Here is a 7,910-nt window from a genome sequence, read left to right as displayed (position 1 = left end):
ATGACTGAGGGCTGGGAATTTGAAAATGACAAGATTAGAAAACTGGAGTCCTAGGGAATAAGAATGTATTAAGAATGGGCACTATGTGAGGGTATTAACATCCAACACAAATATTCTGAGGTCATGCACTGTGAAGAAGGATTTCAATAATCTGGGGAAAAAGATGCCAAACCAATTTTGTAGATATCTTTTCCCAGTCACCTAAGGCTTGTTCAGTGAGCTTTATACCTATCCAGAGCATTAGTTATAAAGGTAATGTATAAACTTGACTTCATCAAGGATGAGCTAGCCAACAAGATGGCAGTGATAATATTGAATACTCTCTCCAAAATTCTTTAATAGTTTTCCATTGTTTTTAGGCTAATGATAACAGTAATTAATATTGATTAAAATGTTCTACATAATGTAGCCCTGTACCAATCAGAATAGTCTAGGTAACAACAAGTATCAAGCATCCCATAAATCTCTTCCTAGGCTTAAAATGCTTTCTTTCTCCCTCATGATACATGTTTCCTGAGGGCTGGCTCATGTTCCACATAATCCGATTTGAAGGACCTCAGCTGATGAATCAACAACCATCTGGTTGCTTCAAAGGAAGAGTACAGTGAATCACTCCCAATTCATTAACCAAGGTACATCACATGATCAGACCTAATTTCACAAAGAAACATAATCACACCATGTGACCTAGAGAACTGGAAATACTTAATGGACAGCACTAACAATTACTACAGTCCACTGTTTTAATCACCAGGTACTCAATTCAGTCTCTTTCCTAAATCTGTATAAACCCACTTCCCAGAGAATATAACCCAAGAATCCCATACAATCACTACCTCCAGCTCAAACTCAAATACCTTCCAGTCTTGTCCAGTATTCTCTCATTATGTTTGGACATGGATCCCTTTAGTCCAAAGACCTATGAACCAAAAAGTTATTTGACCTACACACAACTAAAATGCAATGGCAAGACAGACAAAATAATCACCGTAAACAGTCCCATTTAGAAGGCAGAAGAATGTGAACTATGCAGAAATCACTGGTTCATAGCAATTCTGAAATCTGGTGCTGAGAAAATGCAAGGTCTTTTACTCTGGTGATTGAAATTTTCCTTGATTAAGCACAATTATTTATTGCCTTGGCCCTGACTCTGGGAACTCTCTTTTTCCATTGTTTTCATGCCCAAATCAATTGGAGTATAAACTCAAATTAGCCATGGAATTGTTTTTCTAGCATGTTTCCTTTCATAAAATTTAGGACCAAATTTGGTAAGAGGCAATTTGCTTTTGTTCTGTTGTTATTCCTCAATCTTTTCTGGTACAATTTTTATTTATAAAGCAGTTATCACACCATATTGCAGCAAAGCAGGGGAAATTATACATGTTAAGTTGGAAACCTGGGACATATTTGAGTATTAGTGACTACCATGAACCTCTACCTACCACTTCTTCCTACCCATGTCTGTACACTGCTGTTGCCCAGTCTAATACTGTCTTCCTCTTACTCACCACATTAACTCTGTTGTATTTAAGATCTCAGCTCATGTATTATTTATTTGAAGACTCAGTTACATATCTCCATCACAGACTCTTAGTCCTGTGTACTCTGTGTCCCTCTACCTAGATTGCCAAAATCATGTGAACAAGAGTCTTATTTTTTCATCAGTGTATCCTCAGAACTGCCCTGTGCCAGAGACTTAATAGATGCTAAATACTTACTGCTTAAATAAGTGAACGGATGCAGCTGAAAATGACCAACTCTTTCCTCTCCATTGCCTCTTATATTCAATTAAGAGTAGTCAAGCCCTATCAATATGAAATGTTCTTTCTCTCCATCTGTCTTTTCCTCTCTATTACCACTGTCATCACCTCAGTTCTTATAGCCCACGTTATTACGAAGACCTCAACGTTCTCTGCCACTTATAAATTGTGCACCTACAGCCATCTTGTTCAAAGACCTCCAAGGGTGACTAAAAATTAGCTTCAAATATTTTCTTCTTTTAATATTTATTTTTGAGAGAAAGAGAGAATGTGAGTGGGGCAGGGACAGAAACAGAATTAAAAGCTCCAAGCTCTCAGCACAGAGCCCGAAACAGGACTCAAACCTGTGAACCCTGAGATCACGACCTGAGCTGAAGTTGGAGGCTTAACCAACTAAGCCACCCAGGCACCCTAAGTAATTTTACTTCTTAAAATCACTCCATTGCATATTTTAACTTACCAGTATGTATAAATGCCCCAGATGCTGATGTTAGGAACACCCAGAGCAAAGGATCTTAAATGGATGAAGGTAGAATCCCAAACAAAATTGTCTGCAGAACCAGTCTTACTTGACGCTCATAAAACACTTGCATTTTCATTCCCCTGCTCAAAATGCAATTGTCTTTCTCATGCCACAGGAATGAAGGAAGGGCTGCTCAATTCCTCCCCGGGGTGGATTAGCCTAAACCAATCCAGAACAGACTTTTTCTTCATGAAGTCTTACGTTACTTCTTAATTGCTTGATCCCACTGAGAGACTGATGATTTTTCTCTCCCAAATAAATAGCTCTCTTTAGTTAGCCTCTGTGGTACATATGAAAAGGCTTGAATGCCAAACATAAAGCAGACTGAAAGAGTCAGAAACTGAGAACATGCAGATCACCTCCCTAGTATTCCCTAATGCAGTGAAATGATTCCACTGCTTTGTTATGCTACCAGAATGCATTTCTAATGCCTCTTCTCTTCATTCATGAGTGTTTCAACATTTTAATGAATATGTTATTTACTGTAATAAAGTCAGAGTCTGCTGTTAAATTAATAGAGCAATGTAACCAAGAATCCCATAACAGCAATTTATCCCCGCTCTGTATTACTGAATTTGAAACACAAGATTCCTTTACATTTGACTTCTCTGCTAGTCTATAGATATTGCATACTTTAGCTCCAAACGATAATCAAATTCAAGTGTGTGCCTGTGTATGTATACACGTATGTTTGTATCATGGTTGTTGAAATCAGTGAGTCATGGAGATATGCAGGTTAGATTCAAATATTGGCTCCCCTAGCTAGGTATATTTAGGGAAGTTACATTCTTTCTAAGCCATAGTTTCCTCACTTGTAAAATGTCTCCTTCATTAGGTGGTTCAGATAAAATGACATATTGTGCACAAAGAATGATGCCTGGCACATGTTAAGACTATAAATATTAGCTATCAATATTATCAAGTATAAGAGCTGATGACTGTCGCCACTAATCCATTTTCAGCGTTTTGAAAATTAGTAAAGGTCACCTATTGTTGCAGAAGAAGCAATCCTGTTACAAAGTGCAGAACTCCATGAGCTCTCTATATAGCATGAACTGTAATTCAGCACACAGGCATCGTCTTAGTTGACACTGCTTGCACAAGTTGATCTTGTGTCCTTCCTCTCTACCATAGATCACATTTATTTTTTTTTTCTTTTTTTCTTCTGTCATCACTTTAAAAAGTTTGGAATGAGTTGAGTTTCACCAGATCAATTGAAAATGATCTCTAGAAGAGAAAAATTTCTTTATCTTCTTCACAGTAGGGATCCCAAGGTTAGATTTTTGTCTTTTTTAAAATCTGATTCCTGAGCACCTAGCCTATAAGGTAAATTCAATAAATGTTTATTGAATAAATGAAGATAAGAATTAATAAGAAAGACTGTGTTCCACTTTGACTTAAAACTTAAGAGTAGCTTAAACTGACAAATCTTGTTAGCAAGAATTTCACTTTAAACATCTCTGATACTATGACAATATAAATATTTTTTAAAAGATCCATAGAATCATGCTACATCCTAAAAATCATCATAAGCATATGTAATTAGGGAAGAGGAACTGAATAATATGGAAAATTAAGTTCTTAGTCAGACATAGACATCAAGCCAACAGTTGATCCTAAATTAAATAACTAGATCCATCATAAAAGTTTCTGCAAACAGTCTTATTATTTCTTAATCACGATTGAATTTTTGACTATACAGCCAATGTAAGGTAACAAAAGATTCTGAAATGTCCAGACAACTGACTTCCTTTCTGCTGCTGTTTCACTGCTATTAAAAAATAACATGTATTTATTTTGAGAGAGAGAGAGTGCAGGGGAGGGGCAGAGGGGGAGAGAGAGACAATCCCAAACAGGCTCTGAGCAGTCAGTGCTGAGCCCCATTCATAGTTCAATCTCACAACCATGAGATCATGACCTGAACTGAAATCAAGATTCAGATGCTTAATTGACTGAGCTACCCAAGTGCCCCTGAATTAGCCAATTTTTAAAAAGTCTGATTGTCTGCTTGCTTGGGTAACCCACTGGATATAAAAACAAAAATTTTCCCTCCACAAAGGCATGGAAAGTATATTTTTCTAAATCATCTCACAGTCAAACAATGTGACAAGAGCCAAACACAAACACAGAATCATAACACTGGCTCAGTGAATGAAACATAGTGATACAAAATCCAACAGGATCCTGAGTGTAAAGCAATGGTAACAGTTAGGATCATGCTTACATAAAATCTTGATACAGACGCAGAGTTTGTATCGTATCAAGAATACCAAAATTCATTTCCATTAGTTCAGAGTCACAGCCTGAAAGAAAAACCAAGTATCTGAAGCAAAGAGATCTTTTCAAATCATAATCTAATCACAGAAGATGGTCCTGATGCTTTATTTAAAATTGAAGATAATTTCCACATACCACCCCTGGCATTCCTGACTTTATGTGGTCCTGAATTTCATTTTATCAGCAGAGTTTGTTGTTTTTTGATACATCATAAAAATTATTTATTATGCCTACTGTTTATTGTCTGCCTTCACCCCTCAGATACAAACTAAGATATAAGCTTATGTCCAACACAAGCTAGAATATATGTTTATCTCACTAATGTATGCCAAGGACTTAGGAACTTTCTGGGCATATGTTAAGATTTTCAGTAAATATTTGTGAATAAAAATACAAAAAGGGCATTTATTTTTTTAAAGGAATTTTTATTTTTATTTTTGTTTTTTTATAATTTTTATTTTGTATTATAGTTTATTGTCAAGTTGGTTTCCATATAACACCCAGTGCTCATATCAACAAGTGCCCTCCTCCATGCCTGTCACCCATTTTCCCCTCTCCCCCACCCCCCATCAACCCTTGGTTTGTTCTCAGTATTCAAGAGTCTCTCATGGTTTGCCTTCCTCCCTCTCCCCAAATATTTTTTCCTCTTCTCCTTCCCCATGGTCCTCTGTTAAGATTCTCCTGATCCACTTATAAGTGAAAACCTATGGTATCTGTCTTTCTATGCCTGACTTATTTTGCTCAGCATAACACCGTCGAGTTCCATCCACGTTGCTACAAATGGCCAGATTTCATTCTTTCTCATTGCCATGTAGTATTCCATTGAATATATAAATCACATCTTCTTGATCCATTCCTCCAAGGCAAGGGAATCAAAACCAAAAATGAACTATTGAGACCTCATCAAGATAAAAAGCCTCTGCATTGCAAAGCAAACAACCAACAAAACCAAAAGGCAATGGACAGAATGGGAAAAGATAGCTGCAAATGACACACCGGACAAAGGGCTAGTATCCAAAGTCTACAAGCAACTCACCAAACTCACACCCGAAAAACAAATAATCCAGTGAAGAAATGGGCAGAAGACATGAACAGACACTTCTTCAAAGAGGACATCCAGATGGTCAACAGACACATGAAATGATGCTCAGTGTCCCTCATCCTCAGGGAAATATAAATCAAAACCACACTGAGATACCACCTCACACTGGTCAGAGTGGCTAAAATGAACAAATCAGGAGACTACAGGTGCTGGCAAGGACGTGGAGAAACGGGCCACTGTTGGTGGGAATGTAAACTGGTGCAGCCCCCCCGGAAAACAGTGTGGAGGTTCCTCAAAAAAATTAACAAAAGAACTCCCCTATGACCCAGCAATAGCACTGCTAGGAATTTACCCAAGGGATACAGGAGTGTCGATGCATAGGGACACATGTACCCCAGTGTTCATAGCAGCACTCTGTATCTTTCTGAATTCTAATTCCCTCTTACTGTATAATCCTATAATATGTGGTTGGATGTTGGATATTTAGGTTATTTTAAAATTTTCATTGTTATGTATAATGACTTGAAAGTCCAAAAAGGGCATTTATATTATGCTAAATTTCATTCAACAAAGAAAAGGATATAAGAAAAAAATATTTCTGTATCAATTAATGTCACTCTTTGGTTAAGATATCTTATTGGCTTCCATGACATAAATTAAAATCTAAATGCTTGACCAAGGTTGTGTATCCTTCCTCCTTCCCACTTCATCTTGTATCTCTCTCTTGCCTACATCACTACAAACCTATGGACTCTAACCATGTGACAAGTATGCCAAACTTTTTCCTGTATCAGGGCCGTTTCATATGTTGTTCCCTCTTCCTGGAACATTCTCCTACCTACCTCTTCCTTCTACCAGTTTCCTTGTCTTTTATTAGCCAAATTCTTACTCTATAAGTGTCTTTTTAAAGGTAATTTTTCTAGAGATAGCTTCCCTCATTACCCTAAGTAAGCATCTCCCTGCCCTCCACATACGCACACTTTTCTTATTCCATTCTACTCATAAACAATGTACAAACTGCATATATGTTTCCTTATTTCCTTCCCCCACCTCTGGCCCTCCATTAAACTCTGGGTCATATGACTAAAAACTTTCCATTTCCCTAGGGGTTGGTTTCCTAGGTTTAGCACACAACAGACAGTAGATAAACGGTAGATGAGTATGTTAGTAGACGACTCAGTCCTCTTGGAACAAAGCTCTTGAATCCTATCTCAGGGAATTTCTTTATTCTAAGTCTGCTCGACCCCTATTTTCTAGATTCAGACTTCTAACTCTAATTCAAAGTCAAAATTAATTAAATACTCTGATCATTCTCCATTAAGTTGATTGAGCATGGCCAGGCAATGCTACACCTGCAGCTATTCAGAGCTATGCAGATGTCTAGTGTCATGACTAACAAAATGTTTGAGCATTTTTTCACTATATTCTTTGTGAATATGTATTTGAGAGAGAAGACTCATTGGAAATGATTTACACTAGTTAATTACTGATGTGTCCATACACATATATTTTACTATCATCTGAATCAATATGCACTTCAGATTGGCCCTAAATCCTCTCCACTTTTATTTCATATAAATTTATGACTCCTTACTCAGTGCTGTAAAGTTTAATTAAAGTCAGTGACTGCATCTTGATTCCTCTAATTACTTGACACATAGCTTGTGAGCACTTACAATGCTAAGTACTAAGCAGGGATGAGTTCCTCCTATTTTATTAAACATTTTTTTCTTCACTAGCATGTATAGAAAAGACATTTTACTGGTCACTGGAGAGTGAATGACCTACAGCCCCTGGCTTCAGTTACTATGTAATTGGACACGTCATTACTTTAATTTAGTTGTTGTGTTTGTTATTGTTGTTGTTTAGCTGTTAGTTTCAGGGAATCTAGAAATTTACCATCAACAAAACATTGGTTACTAAATATGCACAACAAAACTGTAAATGTTTATTTAAAAATAACTATTTCACTAGTTCACCTTACTCCCATCCCTACATCTTGTTCTTATCAACTGCTGATCTGGGCCTTGTTCCAGGCCTTTTCTTCATACCTCTTAAAGGTATGTCTTAAATCTTTGCTTTTCCTTAAGGGTAAACCTGACTACACAAACTCCTTACATCTCAACTTTTTTTAACTTTTACAAAACTTTCATCTGTTACTACATCATTTTCATTCCTTAATATATTGTCCAACATTATTTTTCAAAAGATTCATGGATGCATATAGGTGATAAGTTCTTGGTTGGACAGCTGTAGTAGACTCTGATGGTCTAATCTCTCCCTTCAGGGTCATGGATGTTATTCCTTT

The sequence above is a fragment of the Crocuta crocuta genome, unplaced genomic scaffold (genome assembly GCF_008692635.1).
Source record: "Crocuta crocuta isolate KB4526 unplaced genomic scaffold, BGI_CrCroc_1.0 scaffold384, whole genome shotgun sequence".
Taxonomy (NCBI): domain Eukaryota; kingdom Metazoa; phylum Chordata; class Mammalia; order Carnivora; family Hyaenidae; genus Crocuta; species Crocuta crocuta.
The sequence above is the reverse complement of the archived record's forward strand: the minus strand, read 5'-3'. Positions refer to the sequence as shown.